Genomic DNA, 20,223 nt, shown 5'->3' on the forward strand with positions numbered 1-20,223 from the left:
AAAGCTTCTTTCCAGATTTCCTCTGAGGATATTTCCTTTTTCACCATCGCCCTCTATGGGCTTCCAAATATCACTTTGCCAATTCCACAAGAATTGTCTTAGCGAAAGGCTTATTGAGGAGTAAGCTAGAACTCTGTGAGATGATTTCACCGAACACAAAGAAGTTTCTCAGAAAGCTTCTTTCTCTTTGTTATCGGAGGATATTTCCTTTGGCCCTATAGTCTTCAATGGGATCCGAAATATCTGTTCTCAGATTCCACAGAAATAAGGCTAGCAAAGAGATCCACGAAATACAGATGTAACTCTGTGAGATGAATTAACAGAACACTAAGCAGTTTCTCAGAAAGCTGCTTTCCAGATTTCTTCTGAGGATATTTCCTTTTTCAGCATAGCCCTCTATGGGCTTCCAAATATCACTCTCCCAATTCCACAAGAACTGTCTTAGAGAAAGGCTTCTTGAGGGGAAAGCTGTAACTCTGGAAGATGATTTCAAAGAACACAAAGAAGTTTCTCAGAAAGCTTCTTTCTCTTTGTTATCGGAAGATATTTCCTTTGGCCCTATAGTCTTCAAAAGGATACGAAATATCTGTTCTCAGATTCCACAGAAATAAGGCTAGCAAAGAGATCCACGAAATACAGATGTAACTCTGTGAGATGAATTAAGAGAACACTAAGCAGTTTCTCAGAAAGCTTCTTTCCAGATTTCCTCAGGGGATATTTCCTTTTTCACCATAGCCCTGTAAGGGCTTCCAAATATCACTTTGCCAATTCCACAAGAACTGTCTTAGCGAAAGGCTTCTTGAGGGGAAAGCTGTAACTCTGTGAGATGATTTCACAGAACACAAAGAAGTTTCTCAAAAAGTTTCTTTCTCTTTGTTATCTTAGGATATTTCCTTTGGCCCTATTGACTCCAAAGGGATCCGAAATATCTGTGCTCAGATTCCACAGAAATAAGGCTAGCAAAGAGATCCACGAAATACAGATGTAACTCCGTGAGATGAATTAACAGAACACTAAGCAGTTTCTCAGAAAGCTTCTTTCCAGATTTCCTCTGAGGATATTTCCTTTTTCACCATAGCCCTCTATGGGCTTCCAAATATCACTTTGCCAATTCCACAAGAACTGTCTTAGCGAAAGGCTTCTTGAGGGGAAAGCTGTAACTCTGTGAGATGATTTCACAGAACACAAAGAAGTTTCTCAGAAAGCTTCTTTCTCTTTGTTATCGGAGGATATTTCCTTTTGCCCTATAGTCTCCAAAGAGATCCGAAATATCTGTTCTCAGATTCCACAGAAATAAGGCTAGCAAAGAGATCCACGAAATACAGATGTAACTCTGTGAGATTAATTAACAGAACACTAAGCAGTTTCTCAGAAAGCTTCTTTCCAGATTTCCTCTGAGGATATTTCCTTTTTCACCATGACCCTCTATGGGCTTCCAAATATCACTTTGCCAATTCCACAAGAACTGTCTTAGCGAAAGGCTTCTTGAGGGGAAAGCTGTAACTCTGTGAGATGATTTCACAGAACACAAAGAAGTTTCTCAGAAAGCTTCTTTCTCTTTGTTATCGGAGGATATTTCCTTAGGCCCTATACTCTTCAAAGGGATACGAAATATCTGTTCTCAGATTCCACAGAAATAAGGCTAGCAAAGAGATCCACGAAATACAGATGTAACTCTTTGAGATGAATTAACAGAACACTAAGCACTTTCTCAGTAAGCTTCTTTCCAGATTTCCTCTGAGGATATTTCCTTTTTCACCATAGCCCTCTATGGGCTTCCAAATATCACTTTGCCAATTCCACAAGAACTGTCTTAGCGAAAGGCTTCTTGAGGAGAAAGCTGTAACTCTGTGAGATGATTTCACAGAACACAAAGAAGTTTCTCACAAAGCTTCTTTCTCTTTGTTATCGGAGGATATTTCCTTTGGCCCTATAGTGTTCAAAGGGGTCCGAAATATCTGTTCTCAGATTCCACAGAAATAAGGCTAGCAAAGAGATCCACGAAATACAGATGTAACTCTGTGAGATGAATTAACAGAACACTAAGCAGTTTCTCAGAAAGCTTCTTTCCAGATTTCCTCTAGGGATATTTCCTTTTTCACCATAGCCCTCTATGGGCTTCCAAATATCACTTTGCCAATTCCACAAGAACTGTCTTAGCGAAAGGCTTTTTGAGGGGAAAGCTGGATCTCTGTGAGATGATTTCACAGAACACAAAGAAGTTTCTCAAAAAGCTTCTGTCTCTTTGTTATTGGAGGATATTTCCTTTGGCCCTATAGTCTTCAAAGGGATCCAAAATATCTGTTCTCAGATTCCACAGAAATAAGTCTAGCAAAGAGATCCACGAAATACAGATGTAACTCTGTGAGATGAATTAACAGAACACTAAGCAGTTTCTCAGAAAGCTTCTTTCCAGATTTCCTCTGAGGATATTTCCTTTTTCACCAAAGCCCTCTATGGTCTTCCAAATATCACTTTGCCAATTCCACAAGAACTGTCTTTGCGAAAGGCTTCTTGAGGGGAAAGCTGTAACTCTGTGAGATGATTTCACAGAACACAAAGAAGTTTCTCAGAAAGCTTCTTTCTCTTTGTTATCGGAGGATATTTCCTTTGGCCCTATAGTCTTCAAAGGGATCCGAAATATCTCTTCTCAGATTCCACAGAAATAAGGCTAGCAAAGAGATCCACGAAATACAGGTGTAACTCTGTGAGATGAATTAACAGAACACTAAGTATTTTCTCAGAAAGCTTTTTTCCAGATTTCCTCTGAGGATATTTCCTTTTTCACCATCGCCCTCTATGGGCTTCCAAATATCACATTGCCAATTCCAGAAGAACTGTCTTAGCGAATGGCTTCTTGAGGGGAAAGCTGTAACTCAGTGAGATGATTTCACAGAACACAAAGAAGTTTCTCAGAAAGCTTCTTTCTCTTTGTTATCGGAGGATATTTCCTTTGGCCCTATAGTGTTCAAAGGGGTCCGAAATATCTGTTCTCAGATTCCACAGAAATAAGGCTAGCAAAGAGATCCACGAAATACAGATGTAACTCTGTGAGATGAATTAACAGAACACTAAGCAGTTTCTCAGAAAGCTTCTTTCCAGATTTCCTCTAGGGATATTTCCTTTTTCACCATAGCCCTCTATGGGCTTCCAAATATCACTTTGCCAATTCCACAAGAACTGTCTTAGAGAAAGGCTTCTTGAGGGGAAAGCTGTAACTCTGTGAGATGATTTCAAAGAACACAAAGAAGTTTCTCAGAAAGCTTCTTTCTCTTCGTTATCGGAAGATATTTCCTTTGGCCCTATAGTCTTCAAAAGGATCCGAAATATCTGTTCTCAGATTCCACAGAAATAAGGCTAACAAAGAGATCCACGAAATACAGATGTAACTCTGTTAGATGAATTAACAGAACACTAAGCAGTTTCTCAGAAAGCTTCTTTCCAGATTTCCTCTGAGGATATTTCCTTTTTCACCATCGACCTCTATGGGCTTCCAAATATCACTTTGGCAATTCCACAAGAAGTGTCTTAGCGAAAGGCTTCTTGAGGAGAAAGCTGTAACTCTGTGAGATGATTTCCCAGAACACAAAGAAGTTTCTCAGAAAGCTTCTTTCTCTTTGTTATCGGAGGATATTTCCTTTGGCCCTATAGTCTTCAAAGGGATCCAAAATATCTGTTCTCAGATTCCACAGAAATAAGGCTAGCAAAGAGATCCACGAAATACAGATGTAACTCTGTGAGATGAATTAACAGAACACTAAGCAGTTTCTCAGAAAGCTTCTTTCCAGATTTCCTCTGAGGATATTACCTTTTTCACCATAGCCCTCTATGGGCTTCCAAATATCACTTTGCCAATTCCACAAGAACTGTCTTAGCGAAAGGCTTCTTGAGGGGAAAGCTGTAACTCTGTGAGATGATTTCACAAAACACAAAGAAGTTTCTTAGAAAGCTTCTTTCTCTTTGTTATCGGAGGATATTTCCTTTGGCCCTATAGTCTTCAAAGGGATCCGAAATATCTGTTCTCAGATTCCACAGAATTAAGGCTAGCAAAGATATCCACGAAATACAGATGTAACTCTGTGAGATGAATTAACAGACCACTAAGCAGTTTCTCAGATAGCTTCTTTCCAGATTTCCTCTGAGGATATTTCCTTTTTCACCATAGCCCTCTATGGGCTTCCAAATATCACTTTGCCAATTCCACAAGAACTGTCTTAGCGAAAGGCTTCTTGAGGGGAAAGCTGTAACTCTGTGAGATGATTTCAAAGAACACAAAGAAGTTTCTCAGAAAGCTTCTTTCTCTTTGTTATCGGAGGATATTTCCTTTGGCCCTATAGTCTTCAAAAGGATCCGAAATATCTGTTCTCAGATTCCACAGAAATAAGGCTAACAAAGGGATCCACGAAATACAGATGTAACTCTGTGAGATGAATTAACACAACACTAAGCAGTTTCTCAGAAAGCTTCTTTCCAGATTTCCTCTGAGGATATTTCCTTTTTCACCATAGCCCTCTAAGGGCTTCCAAATATCACTTTGCCAATTCCACAAGAACTGTCTTAGCGAAAGGCTTCTTGAGAGGAAAGCTGTAACTATGTGAGATGATTTCACAGAACACAAAGAAGTTTCTCAAAATGTTTCTTTCTCTTTTTTATCGGAGGATATTTCCTTTGGCCCTATAGTCTCCAAAGGGATCCGAAATATCTGTTCTCAGATTTCACAGAAATAAGGCTAGCAAAGAGATCCACGAAACACAGATGTAACTCTGTGAGATGAATTAACAGAACACGACGCAGATTCTCAGAAAGCTTCTTTCCAGATTTCCTCTGAGGATATTTCCTTTTTCACCATAGCCCTCTAAGGGCTTCCAAATATCACTTTGCCAATTCCACAAGAACTGTCTTAACGAAAGGCTTCTTGAGGGGAAAGCTGTAACTATTTGAGATGATTTCAAAGAACACAAAGAAGTTTCTCAGAAAGCTTCTTTCTCTTTGTTATCGGAGGATATTTCCTTTGGCCCTATAGTGTTCAAAGGGATCCGAAATATCTGTTCTCAGATTCCACAGAAATAAGGCTAGCAAAGAGATCCACGAAATACAGATGTAACTCTGTGAGATGAATTAACAGAACACTAAGCAGTTTCTCAGAAAGCTTCTTTCCAGTTATCCTCTGAGGATATTTCCTTTTTCAGCATAGCCCTCTATGGGCTTCCAAATATCACTCTCCCAATTCCACAAGAACTGTCTTAGAGAAAGGCTTCTTGAGGGGAAAGCTGTAACTCTGGAAGATGATTTCAAAGAACACAAAGAAGTTTCTCAGAAAGCTTCTTTCTCTTTGTTATCGGAAGATATTTCCTTTGGCCCTATAGTCTTCAAAAGGATACGAAATATCTGTTCTCAGATTCCACAGAAATAAGGCTAGCAAAGAGATCCACGAAATACAGATGTAACTCTGTGAGATGAATTAAGAGAACACTAAGCAGTTTCTCAGAAAGCTTCTTTCCAGATTTCCTCAGGGGATATTTCCTTTTTCACCATAGCCCTGTAAGGGCTTCCCAATATCACTTTGCCAATTCCACAAGAACTGTCTTAGCGAAAGGCTTCTTGAGGGGAAAGCTGTAACTCTGTGAGATGATTTCACAGAACACAAAGAAGTTTCTCAAAAAGTTTCTTTCTCTTTGTTATCTTAGGATATTTCCTTTGGCCCTATTGACTCCAAAGGGATCCGAAATATCTGTGCTCAGATTCCACAGAAATAAGGCTAGCAAAGAGATCCACGAAATACAGATGTAACTCCGTGAGATGAATTAACAGAACACTAAGCAGTTTCTCAGAAAGGTTCTTTCCAGATTTCCTCTGAGGATATTTCCTTTTTCACCATAGCCCTCTATGGGCTTCCAAATATCACTTTGCCAATTCCACAAGAACTGTCTTAGCGAAAGGCTTCTTGAGGGGAAAGCTGTAACTCTGTGAGATGATTTCACAGAACACAAAGGAGTTTCTCAGAAAGCTTCTTTCTCTTTGTTATCGGAGGATATTTCCTTTTGCCCTATAGTCTCCAAAGAGATCCGAAATATCTGTTCTCAGATTCCACAGAAATAAGGCTAGCAAAGAGATCCACGAAATACAGATGTAACTCTGTGAGATGAATTAACAGAACACTAAGCAGTTTCTCAGAAAGCTTCTTTCCAGATTTCCTCTGAGGATATTTCCTTTTTCACCATGACCCTCTATGGGCTTCCAAATATCACTTTGCCAATTCCACAAGAACTGTCTTAGCGAAAGGCTCTTTGAGGGGAAAGCTGGATCTCTGTGAGATGATTTCACAGAACACAAAGAAGTTTCTCAAAAAGCTTCTGTCTCTTTGTTATTGGAGGATATTTCCTTTGGCCCTATAGTCTTCAAAGGGATCCAAAATATCTGTTCTCAGATTCCACAGAAATAAGTCTAGCAAATAGATCCACGAAATACAGATGTAACTCTGTGAGATGAATTAACAGAACACTAAGCAGTTTCTCAGAAAGCTTCTTTCCAGATTTCCTCTGAGGATATTTCCTTTTTCACCAAAGCCCTCTATGGTCTTCCAAATATCACTTTGCCAATTCCACAAGAACTGTCTTTGCGAAAGGCTTCTTGAGGGGAAAGCTGTAACTCTGTGAGATGATTTCACAGAACACAAAGAAGTTTCTCAGAAAGCTTCTTTCTCTTTGTTATCGGAGGATATTTCCTTTGGCCCTATAGTCTTCAAAGGGATCCGAAATATCTCTTCTCAGATTCCACAGAAATAAGGCTAGCAAAGAGATCCACGAAATACAGGTGTAACTCTGTGAGATGAATTAACAGAACACTAAGTATTTTCTCAGAAAGCTTTTTTCCAGATTTCCTCTGAGGATATTTCCTTTTTCACCATCGCCCTCTATGGGCTTCCAAATATCACATTGCCAATTCCAGAAGAACTGTCTTAGCGAATGGCTTCTTGAGGGGAAAGCTGTAACTCAGTGAGATGATTTCACAGAACACAAAGAAGTTTCTCAGAAAGCTTCTTTCTCTTTGTTATCGGAGGATATTTCCTTTGGCCTATAGTGTTCAAAGGGGTCCGAAATATCTGTTCTCAGATTCCACAGAAATAAGGCTAGCAAAGAGATCCACGAAATACAGATGTAACTCTGTGAGATGAATTAACAGAACACTAAGCAGTTTCTCAGAAAGCTTCTTTCCAGATTTCCTCTAGGGATATTTCCTTTTTCACCATAGCCCTCTATGGGCTTCCAAATATCACTTTGCCAATTCCACAAGAACTGTCTTAGCGAAAGGCTTCTTGAGGGGAAAGCTGGATCTCTGTGAGATGATTTCACAGAACACAAAGAAGTTTCTCAAAAAGCTTCTGTCTCTTTGTTATCGGAGGATATTTCCTTTGGCCCTATAGTCTTCAAAGGGATCCAAAATATCTGTTCTCAGATTCCACAGAAATAAGTCTAGCAAAGAGATCCACGAAATACAGATGTAACTCTGTGAGATGAATTAACAGAACACTAAGCAGTTTCTCAGAAAGCTTCTTTCCAGATTTCCTCTGAGGATATTTCCTTTTTCACCAAAGCCCTCTATGGTCTTCCAAATATCACTTTGCCAATTCCACAAGAACTGTCTTTGCGAAAGGCTTCTTGAGGGGAAAGCTGTAACTCTGTGAGATGATTTCACAGAACACAAAGAAGTTTCTCAGAAAGCTTCTTTCTCTTTGTTATCGGAGGATATTTCCTTTGGCCCTATAGTCTTCAAAGGGATCGGAAATATCTCTTCTCAGATTCCACAGAAATAAGGCTAGCAAAGAGATCCACGAAATACAGGTGTAACTCTGTGAGATGAATTAACAGAACACTAAGTATTTTCTCAGAAAGCTTTTTTCCAGATTTCCTCTGAGGATATTTCCTTTTTCACCATCGCCCTCTATGGGCTTCCAAATATCACATTGCCAATTCCACAAGAACTGTCTTAGCGAAAGGCTTCTTGAGGGGAAAGCTGTAACTCAGTGAGATGATTTCACAGAACACAAAGAAGTTTCTCAGAAAGCTTCCTTCTCTTTGTTATCGGAGGATATTTCCTTTGGCCCTATAGTCTCCAAAGGGATCCGAAATATCTGTTCTCAGATTCCACAGAAATAAGGCTAGCAAAGAGATCCACGAAATACAGATGTAACTCTGTTAGATGAATTAACAGACCACTAAGCAGTTTCTCAGAAAGCTTCTTTCCAGATTTCCTCTGAGGATAATTCCTTTTTCACCATCGCCCTCTATGGGCTTCCAAATATCACTTTGCCAATTCCACAAGAATTGTCTTAGCGAAAGGCTTCTTGAGGAGGAAGCTATAACTCTGTGAGATGATTTCACAGAACACAAAGAAGTTTCTCAGAAAGCTTCTTTCTCTTTGTTATCGGAGGATATTTCCTTTGGCCCTGTAGTCTTCAATGGGATCCGAAATATCTGTTCTCAGATTCCACAGAAATAAGGCTAGCAAAGAGATCCACGAAATACAGACGTAACTCTGTGAGATGAATTAACAGAACACTAAGCAGTTTCTCAGAAAGCTGCTTTCCAGATTTCTTCTGAGGATATTTCCTTTTTCACCATAGCCCTCTATGGGCTTCCAAATATCACTTTGCCAATTCCACAAGAACTGTCTTAGAGAAAGGCTTCTTGAGGGGAAAGCTGTAACTCTGTGAGATGATTTCAAAGAACACAAAGAAGTTTCTCAGAAAGCTTCTTTCTCTTTGTTATCGGAAGATATTTCCTTTGGCCCTATAGTCTTCAAAAGGATCCGAAATATCTGTTCTCAGATTCCACAGAAATAAGGCTAACAAAGAGATCCACGAAATACAGATGTAACTCTGTTAGATGAATTAACAGAACACTAAGCAGTTTCTCAGAAAGCTTCTTTCCAGATTTCCTCTGAGGATATTTCCTTTTTCACCATCGACCTCTATGGGCTTCCAAATATCACTTTGCCAATTCCACAAGAAGTGTCTTAGCGAAAGGCTTCTTGAGGAGAAAGCTGTAACTCTGTGAGATGATTTCACAGAACACAAAGAAGTTTCTCAGAAAGCTTCTTGCTCTTTGTTATCGGAGGATATTTCCTTTGGCCCTATAGTCTTCAAAGGGATCCAAAATATCTGTTCTCAGATTCCACAGAAATAAGGCTAGCAAAGAGATCCACGAAATACAGATGTAACTCTGTGAGATGAATTAACAGAACACTAAGCAGTTTCTCAGAAAGCTTCTTTCCAGATTTCCTCTGAGGATATTACCTTTTTCACCATAGCCCTCTATGGGCTTCCAAATATCACTTTGCCAATTCCACAAGAACTGTCTTAGCGAAAGGCTTCTTGAGGGGAAAGCTGTAACTATGTGAGATTATTTCACAGAACACAAAGAAGTTTCTCAGAAAGCTTCTTTCTCTTTGTTATCGGAGGATATTTCCCTTGGCCCTATAGTCTCCAAAGGGATCCGAAATATCTGTTCTCAGATTCCACAGAAATAAGGCTAGCAAAGAGATCCACGAACTACAGATGTAACTCTGTGAGATGAATTAACAGAACACTAAGCAGTTTCTCAGAAAGCTTCTTTCCAGATTTCCTCTGAGGATATTTCCTTTTTCACCATAGCCCTCTATGGGCTTCCAAATATCACTTTGCCAATTCCACAAGAACTGTCTTAGCGAAAGGCTTCTTGAGGGGAAAGCTGTAACTCTGTGAGATGATTTCACAGAACACAAAGAAGTTTCTCAGAAAGCTTCTTTCTCTTTGTTATCGGAGGATATTTCCTTAGGCCCTATACTTTTCAAAGGGATCCGAAATATCTGTTCTCAGATTCCACAGAAATAAGGCTAGCAAAGAGATCCACGAAATACAGATGTAACTCTGTGAGATGAATTAACAGAACACTAAGCAGTTTCTCAGAAAGCTTCTTTCCAGATTTCCTCTAGGGATATTTCCTTTTTCACCATAGCCCTCTATGGGCTTCCAAATATCACTTTGCCAATTCCACAAGAACTGTCTTAGCGAAAGGCTTCTTGAGGGGAAGCTGGATCTCTGTGAGATGATTTCACAGAACACAAAGAAGTTTCTCAAAAAGCTTCTGTCTCTTTGTTATCGGAGGATATTTCCTTTGGCCCTATAGTCTTCAAAGGGATCCAAAATATCTGTTCTCAGATTCCACAGAAATAAGTCTAGCAAAGAGATCCACGAAATACAGATGTAACTCTGTTAGATGAATTAACAGAACACTAAGCAGTTTCTCAGAAAGCTTCTTTCCAGATTTCCTCTGAGGATATTTCCTTTTTCACCATCGACCTCTATGGGCTTCCAAATATCACTTTGCCAATTCCACAAGAAGTGTCTTAGCGAAAGGCTTCTTGAGGAGAAAGCTGTAACTCTGTGAGATGATTTCACAGAACACAAAGAAGTTTCTCAGAAAGCTTCTTGCTCTTTGTTATCGGAGGATATTTCCTTTGGCCCTATAGTCTTCAAAGGGATCCAAAATATCTGTTCTCAGATTCCACAGAAATAAGGCTAGCAAAGAGATCCACGAAATACAGATGTAACTCTGTGAGATGAATTAACAGAACACTAAGCAGTTTCTCAGAAAGCTTCTTTCCAGATTTCCTCTGAGGATATTACCTTTTTCACCATAGCCCTCTATGGGCTTCCAAATATCACTTTGCCAATTCCACAAGAACTGTCTTAGCGAAAGGCTTCTTGAGGGGAAAGCTGTAACTATGTGAGATTATTTCACAGAACACAAAGAAGTTTCTCAGAAAGCTTCTTTCTCTTTGTTATCGGAGGATATTTCCCTTGGCCCTATAGTCTCCAAAGGGATCCGAAATATCTGTTCTCAGATTCCACAGAAATAAGGCTAGCAAAGAGATCCACGAACTACAGATGTAACTCTGTGAGATGAATTAACAGAACACTAAGCAGTTTCTCAGAAAGCTTCTTTCCAGATTTCCTCTGAGGATATTTCCTTTTTCACCATAGCCCTCTATGGGCTTCCAAATATCACTTTGCCAATTCCACAAGAACTGTCTTAGCGAAAGGCTTCTTGAGGGGAAAGCTGTAACTCTGTGAGATGATTTCACAGAACACAAAGAAGTTTCTCAGAAAGCTTCTTTCTCTTTGTTATCGGAGGATATTTCCTTAGGCCCTATACTTTTCAAAGGGATCCGAAATATCTGTTCTCAGATTCCACAGAAATAAGGCTAGCAAAGAGATCCACGAAATACAGATGTAACTCTGTGAGATGAATTAACAGAACACTAAGCAGTTTCTCAGAAAGCTTCTTTCCAGATTTCCTCTAGGGATATTTCCTTTTTCACCATAGCCCTCTATGGGCTTCCAAATATCACTTTGCCAATTCCACAAGAACTGTCTTAGCGAAAGGCTTCTTGAGGGGAAGCTGGATCTCTGTGAGATGATTTCACAGAACACAAAGAAGTTTCTCAAAAAGCTTCTGTCTCTTTGTTATCGGAGGATATTTCCTTTGGCCCTATAGTCTTCAAAGGGATCCAAAATATCTGTTCTCAGATTCCACAGAAATAAGTCTAGCAAAGATATCCACGAAATACAGATGTAACTCTGTGAGATGAATAAACAGAACACTAAGCAGTTTCTCAGAAAGCTTCTTTCCAGATTTCCTCTGAGGATATTTCCTTTTTCACCAAAGCCCTCTATGGTCTTCCAAATATCACTTTGCCAATTCCACAAGAACTGTCTTAGCGAAAGGATTCTTGAGGGCAAAGCTGTAACTCTGTGAGATGATTTCACAGAACAAAAAGAAGTTTCTCAGAAAGCTTCTTTCTCTTTGTTATCGGAAGATATTTCCTTTGGCCCTATAGTCTTCAAAGGGATCCGAAATATCTCTTCTCAGATTCCACAGAAATAAGGCTAGCAAAGAGATCCACGAAATACAGGTGTAACTCTGTGAGATGAATTAACAGAACACTAAGAATTTTCTCAGAAAGCTTTTTCCAGATTTCCTCTGAGGACATTTCCTTTTTCACCATCGCCCTCTATGGGCTTCCAAATATCACATTGCCAATTCCACAAGAACTGTCTTAGCGAAAGGCTTCTTGAGGGGAAAGCTGTGACTCAGTGAGATGATTTCACAGAACACAAAGAAGTTTCTCAGAAAGCTTCTTTCTCTTTGTTATCAGAGGATATTTCCTTTGGTCCTATAGTCTCCAAAGGGATCCGAAATATCTGTTCTCAGATTCCACAGAAATAAGGCTAGCAAAGAGATCCACGAAATACAGATGTAACTCTGTTAGATGAATTAACAGACCACTAAGCAGTTTCTCAGAAAGCTTCTTTCCAGATTTCCTCTGAGGATATTTCCTTTTTCACCATCGCCCTCTATGGGCTTCCAAATATCACTTTGCCAATTCCACAAGAATTGTCTTAGCGAAAGGCTTATTGAGGAGTAAGCTAGAACTCTGTGAGATGATTTCACAGAACACAAAGAAGTTTCTCAGAAAGCTTCTTTCTCTTTGTTATCGGAGGATATTTCCTTTGGCCCTATAGTCTTCAATGGGATCCGAAATATCTGTTCTCAGATTCCACAGAAATAAGGCTAGCAAAGAGATCCACGAAATACAGATGTAACTCTGTGAGATGAATTAACAGAACACTAAGCAGTTTCTCAGAAAGCTGCTTTCCAGATTTCTTCTGAGGATATTTCCTTTTTCAGCATAGCCCTCTATGGGCTTCCAAATATCACTCTCCCAATTCCACAAGAACTGTCTTAGAGAAAGGCTTCTTGAGGGGAAAGCTGTAACTCTGGAAGATGATTTCAAAGAACACAAAGAAGTTTCTCAGAAAGCTTCTTTCTCTTTGTTATCGGAAGATATTTACTTTGGCCCTATAGTCTTCAAAAGGATACGAAATATCTGTTCTCAGATTCCACAGAAATAAGGCTAGCAAAGAGATCCACGAAATACAGAGGTAACTCTGTGAGATGAATTAAGAGAACACTAAGCAGTTTCTCAGAAAGCTTCTTTCCAGATTTCCTCAGGGGATATTTCCTTTTTCACCATAGCCCTGTAAGGGCTTCCAAATATCACTTTGCCAATTCCACAAGAACTGTCTTAGCGAAAGGCTTCTTGAGGGGAAAGCTGTAACTCTGTGAGATGATTTCACAGAACACAAAGAAGTTTCTCAAAAAGTTTCTTTCTCTTTGTTATCTTAGGATATTTCCTTTGGCCCTATTGACTCCAAAGGGATCCGAAATATCTGTGCTCAGATTCCACAGAAATAAGGCTAGCAAAGAGATCCACGAAATACAGATGTAACTCCGTGAGATGAATTAACAGAACACTAAGCAGTTTCTCAGAAAGGTTCTTTCCAGATTTCCTCTGAGGATATTTCCTTTTTCACCATAGCCCTCTATGGGCTTCCAAATATCACTTTGCCAATTCCACAAGAACTGTCTTAGCGAAAGGCTTCTTGAGGGGAAAGCTGTAACTCTGTGAGATGATTTCACAGAACACAAAGGAGTTTCTCAGAAAGCTTCTTTCTCTTTGTTATCGGAGGATATTTCCTTTTGCCCTATAGTCTCCAAAGAGATCCGAAATATCTGTTCTCAGATTCCACAGAAATAAGGCTAGCAAAGAGATCCACGAAATACAGATGTAACTCTGTGAGATGAATTAACAGAACACTAAGCAGTTTCTCAGAAAGCTTCTTTCCAGATTTCCTCTGAGGATATTTCCTTTTTCACCATGACCCTCTATGGGCTTCCAAATATCACTTTGCCAATTCCACAAGAACTGTCTTAGCGAAAGGCTTCTTGAGGGGAAAGCTGTAACTCTGTGAGATGATTTCACAGAACACAAAGACGTTTCTCAGAAAGCTTCTTTCTCTTTGTTATCGGAGGATATTTCCTTAGGCCCTATACTCTTCAAAGGGATACGAAATATCTGTTCTCAGATTCCACAGAAATAAGGCTAGCAAAGAGATCCACGAAATACAGATGTAACTCTTTGAGATGAATTAACAGAACACTAAGCACTTTCTCAGTAAGCTTCTTTCCAGATTTCCTCTGAGGATATTTCCTTTTTCACCATAGCCCTCTATGGGCTTCCAAATATCACTTTGCCAATTCCACAAGAACTGTCTTAGCGAAAGGCTTCTTGAGGAGAAAGCTGTAACTCTGTGAGATGATTTCACAGAACACAAAGAAGTTTCTCACAAAGCTTCTTTCTCTTTGTTATCGGAGGATATTTCCTTTGGCCCTATAGTGTTCAAAGGGGTCCGAAATATCTGTTCTCAGATTCCACAGAAATAAGGCTAGCAAAGAGATCCACGAAATACAGATGTAACTCTGTGAGATGAATTAACAGAACACTAAGCAGTTTCTCAGAAAGCTTCTTTCCAGATTTCCTCTAGGGATATTTCCTTTTTCACCATAGCCCTCTATGGGCTTCCAAATATCACTTTGCCAATTCCACAAGAACTGTCTTAGCGAAAGGCTTTTTGAGGGGAAAGCTGGATCTCTGTGAGATGATTTCACAGAACACAAAGAAGTTTCTCAAAAAGCTTCTGTCTCTTTGTTATTGGAGGATATTTCCTTTGGCCCTATAGTCTTCAAAGGGATCCAAAATATCTGTTCTCAGATTCCACAGAAATAAGTCTAGCAAAGAGATCCACGAAATACAGATGTAACTCTGTGAGATGAATTAACAGAACACTAAGCAGTTTCTCAGAAAGCTTCTTTCCAGATTTCCTCTGAGGATATTTCCTTTTTCACCAAAGCCCTCTATGGTCTTCCAAATATCACTTTGCCAATTCCACAAGAACTGTCTTTGCGAAAGGCTTCTTGAGGGGAAAGCTGTAACTCTGTGAGATGATTTCACAGAACACAAAGAAGTTTCTCAGAAAGCTTCTTTCTCTTTGTTATCGGAGGATATTTCCTTTGGCCCTATAGTCTTCAAAGGGATCCGAAATATCTCTTCTCAGATTCCACAGAAATAAGGCTAGCAAAGAGATCCACGAAATACAGGTGTAACTCTGTGAGATGAATTAACAGAACACTAAGTATTTTCTCAGAAAGCTTTTTTCCAGATTTCCTCTGAGGATATTTCCTTTTTCACCATCGCCCTCTATGGGCTTCCAAATATCACATTGCCAATTCCAGAAGAACTGTCTTAGCGAATGGCTTCTTGAGGGGAAAGCTGTAACTCAGTGAGATGATTTCACAGAACACAAAGAAGTTTCTCAGAAAGCTTCTTGCTCTTTGTTATCGGAGGATATTTCCTTTGGCCCTATAGTCTTCAAAGGGATCCAAAATATCTGTTCTCAGATTCCACAGAAATAAGGCTAGCAAAGAGATCCACGAAATACAGATGTAACTCTGTGAGATGAATTAACAGAACACTAAGCAGTTTCTCAGAAAGCTTCTTTCCAGATTTCCTCTGAGGATATTACCTTTTTCACCATAGCCCTCTATGGGCTTCCAAATATCACTTTGCCAATTCCACAAGAACTGTCTTAGCGAAAGGCTTCTTGAGGGGAAAGCTGTAACTATGTGAGATTATTTCACAGAACACAAAGAAGTTTCTCAGAAAGCTTCTTTCTCTTTGTTATCGGAGGATATTTCCCTTGGCCCTATAGTCTCCAAAGGGATCCGAAATATCTGTTCTCAGATTCCACAGAAATAAGGCTAGCAAAGAGATCCACGAACTACAGATGTAACTCTGTGAGATGAATTAACAGAACACTAAGCAGTTTCTCAGAAAGCTTCTTTCCAGATTTCCTCTGAGGATATTTCCTTTTTCACCATAGCCCTCTATGGGCTTCCAAATATCACTTTGCCAATTCCACAAGAACTGTCTTAGCGAAAGGCTTCTTGAGGGGAAAGCTGTAACTCTGTGAGATGATTTCACAGAACACAAAGAAGTTTCTCAGAAAGCTTCTTTCTCTTTGTTATCGGAGGATATTTCCTTAGGCCCTATACTTTTCAAAGGGATCCGAAATATCTGTTCTCAGATTCCACAGAAATAAGGCTAGCAAAGAGATCCACGAAATACAGATGTAACTCTGTGAGATGAATTAACAGAACACTAAGCAGTTTCTCAGAAAGCTTCTTTCCAGATTTCCTCTAGGGATATTTCCTTTTTCACCATAGCCCTCTATGGGCTTCCAAATATCACTTTGCCAATTCCACAAGAACTGTCTTAGCGAAAGGCTTCTTGAGGGGAAGCTGGATCTCTGTGAGATGATTTCACAGAACACAAAGAAGTTTCTCAAAAAGCTTCTGTCTCTTTGTTATCGGAGGATATTTCCTTTGGCCCTATAGTCTTCAAAGGGATCCAAAATATCTGTTCTCAGATTCCACAGAAATAAGTCTAGCAAAGATATCCACGAAATACAGATGTAACTCTGTGAGATGAATAAACAGAACACTAAGCAGTTTCTCAGAAAGCTTCTTTCCAGATTTCCTCTGAGGATATTTCCTTTTTCACCAAAGCCCTCTATGGTCTTCCAAATATCACTTTGCCAATTCCACAAGAACTGTCTTAGCGAAAGGATTCTTGAGGGCAAAGCTGTAACTCTGTGAGATGATTTCACAGAACAAAAAGAAGTTTCTCAGAAAGCTTCTTTCTCTTTGTTATCGGAAGATATTTCCTTTGGCCCTATAGTCTTCAAAGGGATCCGAAATATCTCTTCTCAGATTCCACAGAAATAAGGCTAGCAAAGAGATCCACGAAATACAGGTGTAACTCTGTGAGATGAATTAACAGAACACTAAGAATTTTCTCAGAAAGCTTTTTCCAGATTTCCTCTGAGGACATTTCCTTTTTCACCATCGCCCTCTATGGGCTTCCAAATATCACATTGCCAATTCCACAAGAACTGTCTTAGCGAAAGGCTTCTTGAGGGGAAAGCTGTGACTCAGTGAGATGATTTCACAGAACACAAAGAAGTTTCTCAGAAAGCTTCTTTCTCTTTGTTATCAGAGGATATTTCCTTTGGTCCTATAGTCTCCAAAGGGATCCGAAATATCTGTTCTCAGATTCCACAGAAATAAGGCTAGCAAAGAGATCCACGAAATACAGATGTAACTCTGTTAGATGAATTAACAGACCACTAAGCAGTTTCTCAGAAAGCTTCTTTCCAGATTTCCTCTGAGGATATTTCCTTTTTCACCATCGCCCTCTATGGGCTTCCAAATATCACTTTGCCAATTCCACAAGAATTGTCTTAGCGAAAGGCTTATTGAGGAGTAAGCTAGAACTCTGTGAGATGATTTCACAGAACACAAAGAAGTTTCTCAGAAAGCTTCTTTCTCTTTGTTATCGGAGGATATTTCCTTTGGCCCTATAGTCTTCAATGGGATCCGAAATATCTGTTCTCAGATTCCACAGAAATAAGGCTAGCAAAGAGATCCACGAAATACAGATGTAACTCTGTGAGATGAATTAACAGAACACTAAGCAGTTTCTCAGAAAGCTGCTTTCCAGATTTCTTCTGAGGATATTTCCTTTTTCAGCATAGCCCTCTATGGGCTTCCAAATATCACTCTCCCAATTCCACAAGAACTGTCTTAGAGAAAGGCTTCTTGAGGGGAAAGCTGTAACTCTGGAAGATGATTTCAAAGAACACAAAGAAGTTTCTCAGAAAGCTTCTTTCTCTTTGTTATCGGAAGATATTTACTTTGGCCCTATAGTCTTCAAAAGGATACGAAATATCTGTTCTCAGATTCCACAGAAATAAGGCTAGCAAAGAGATCCACGAAATACAGATGTAACTCTGTGAGATGAATTAAGAGAACACTAAGCAGTTTCTCAGAAAGCTTCTTTCCAGATTTCCTCAGGGGATATTTCCTTTTTCACCATAGCCCTGTAAGGGCTTCCAAATATCACTTTGCCAATTCCACAAGAACTGTCTTAGCGAAAGGCTTCTTGAGGGGAAAGCTGTAACTCTGTGAGATGATTTCACAGAACACAAAGAAGTTTCTCAAAAAGTTTCTTTCTCTTTGTTATCTTAGGATATTTCCTTTGGCCCTATTGACTCCAAAGGGATCCGAAATATCTGTGCTCAGATTCCACAGAAATAAGGCTAGCAAAGAGATCCACGAAATACAGATGTAACTCCGTGAGATGAATTAACAGAACACTAAGCAGTTTCTCAGAAAGGTTCTTTCCAGATTTCCTCTGAGGATATTTCCTTTTTCACCATAGCCCTCTATGGGCTTCCAAATATCACTTTGCCAATTCCACAAGAACTGTCTTAGCGAAAGGCTTCTTGAGGGGAAAGCTGTAACTCTGTGAGATGATTTCACAGAACACAAAGGAGTTTCTCAGAAAGCTTCTTTCTCTTTGTTATCGGAGGATATTTCCTTTTGCCCTATAGTCTCCAAAGAGATCCGAAATATCTGTTCTCAGATTCCACAGAAATAAGGCTAGCAAAGAGATCCACGAAATACAGATGTAACTCTGTGAGATGAATTAACAGAACACTAAGCAGTTTCTCAGAAAGCTTCTTTCCAGATTTCCTCTGAGGATATTTCCTTTTTCACCATGACCCTCTATGGGCTTCCAAATATCACTTTGCCAATTCCACAAGAACTGTCTTAGCGAAAGGCTTCTTGAGGGGAAAGCTGTAACTCTGTGAGATGATTTCACAGAACACAAAGACGTTTCTCAGAAAGCTTCTTTCTCTTTGTTATCGGAGGATATTTCCTTAGGCCCTATACTCTTCAAAGGGATACGAAATATCTGTTCTCAGATTCCACAGAAATAAGGCTAGCAAAGAGATCCACGAAATACAGATGTAACTCTTTGAGATGAATTAACAGAACACTAAGCACTTTCTCAGTAAGCTTCTTTCCAGATTTCCTCTGAGGATATTTCCTTTTTCACCATAGCCCTCTATGGGCTTCCAAATATCACTTTGCCAATTCCACAAGAACTGTCTTAGCGAAAGGCTTCTTGAGGAGAAAGCTGTAACTCTGTGAGATGATTTCACAGAACACAAAGAAGTTTCTCACAAAGCTTCTTTCTCTTTGTTATCGGAGGATATTTCCTTTGGCCCTATAGTGTTCAAAGGGGTCCGAAATATCTGTTCTCAGATTCCACAGAAATAAGGCTAGCAAAGAGATCCACGAAATACAGATGTAACTCTGTGAGATGAATTAACAGAACACTAAGCAGTTTCTCAGAAAGCTTCTTTCCAGATTTCCTCTAGGGATATTTCCTTTTTCACCATAGCCCTCTATGGGCTTCCAAATATCACTTTGCCAATTCCACAAGAACTGTCTTAGCGAAAGGCTTTTTGAGGGGAAAGCTGGATCTCTGTGAGATGATTTCACAGAACACAAAGAAGTTTCTCAAAAAGCTTCTGTCTCTTTGTTATTGGAGGATATTTCCTTTGGCCCTATAGTCTTCAAAGGGATCCAAAATATCTGTTCTCAGATTCCACAGAAATAAGTCTAGCAAAGAGATCCACGAAATACAGATGTAACTCTGTGAGATGAATTAACAGAACACTAAGCAGTTTCTCAGAAAGCTTCTTTCCAGATTTCCTCTGAGGATATTTCCTTTTTCACCAAAGCCCTCTATGGTCTTCCAAATATCACTTTGCCAATTCCACAAGAACTGTCTTTGCGAAAGGCTTCTTGAGGGGAAAGCTGTAACTCTGTGAGATGATTTCACAGAACACAAAGAAGTTTCTCAGAAAGCTTCTTTCTCTTTGTTATCGGAGGATATTTCCTTTGGCCCTATAGTCTTCAAAGGGATCCGAAATATCTCTTCTCAGATTCCACAGAAATAAGGCTAGCAAAGAGATCCACGAAATACAGGTGTAACTCTGTGAGATGAATTAACAGAACACTAAGTATTTTCTCAGAAAGCTTTTTTCCAGATTTCCTCTGAGGATATTTCCTTTTTCACCATCGCCCTCTATGGGCTTCCAAATATCACATTGCCAATTCCAGAAGAACTGTCTTAGCGAATGGCTTCTTGAGGGGAAAGCTGTAACTCAGTGAGATGATTTCACAGAACACAAAGAAGTTTCTCAGAAAGCTTCTTTCTCTTTGTTATCGGAGGATATTTCTTTTGGCCCTATAGTGTTCAAAGGGGTCCGAAATATCTGTTCTCAGATTCCACAGAAATAAGGCTAGCAAAGAGATCCACGAAATACAGATGTAACTCTGTGAGATGAATTAACAGAACACTAAGCAG

Source organism: Macaca mulatta, chromosome 7 (assembly GCF_049350105.2).
Source record: "Macaca mulatta isolate MMU2019108-1 chromosome 7, T2T-MMU8v2.0, whole genome shotgun sequence".
Lineage (NCBI taxonomy): Eukaryota > Metazoa > Chordata > Mammalia > Primates > Cercopithecidae > Macaca > Macaca mulatta.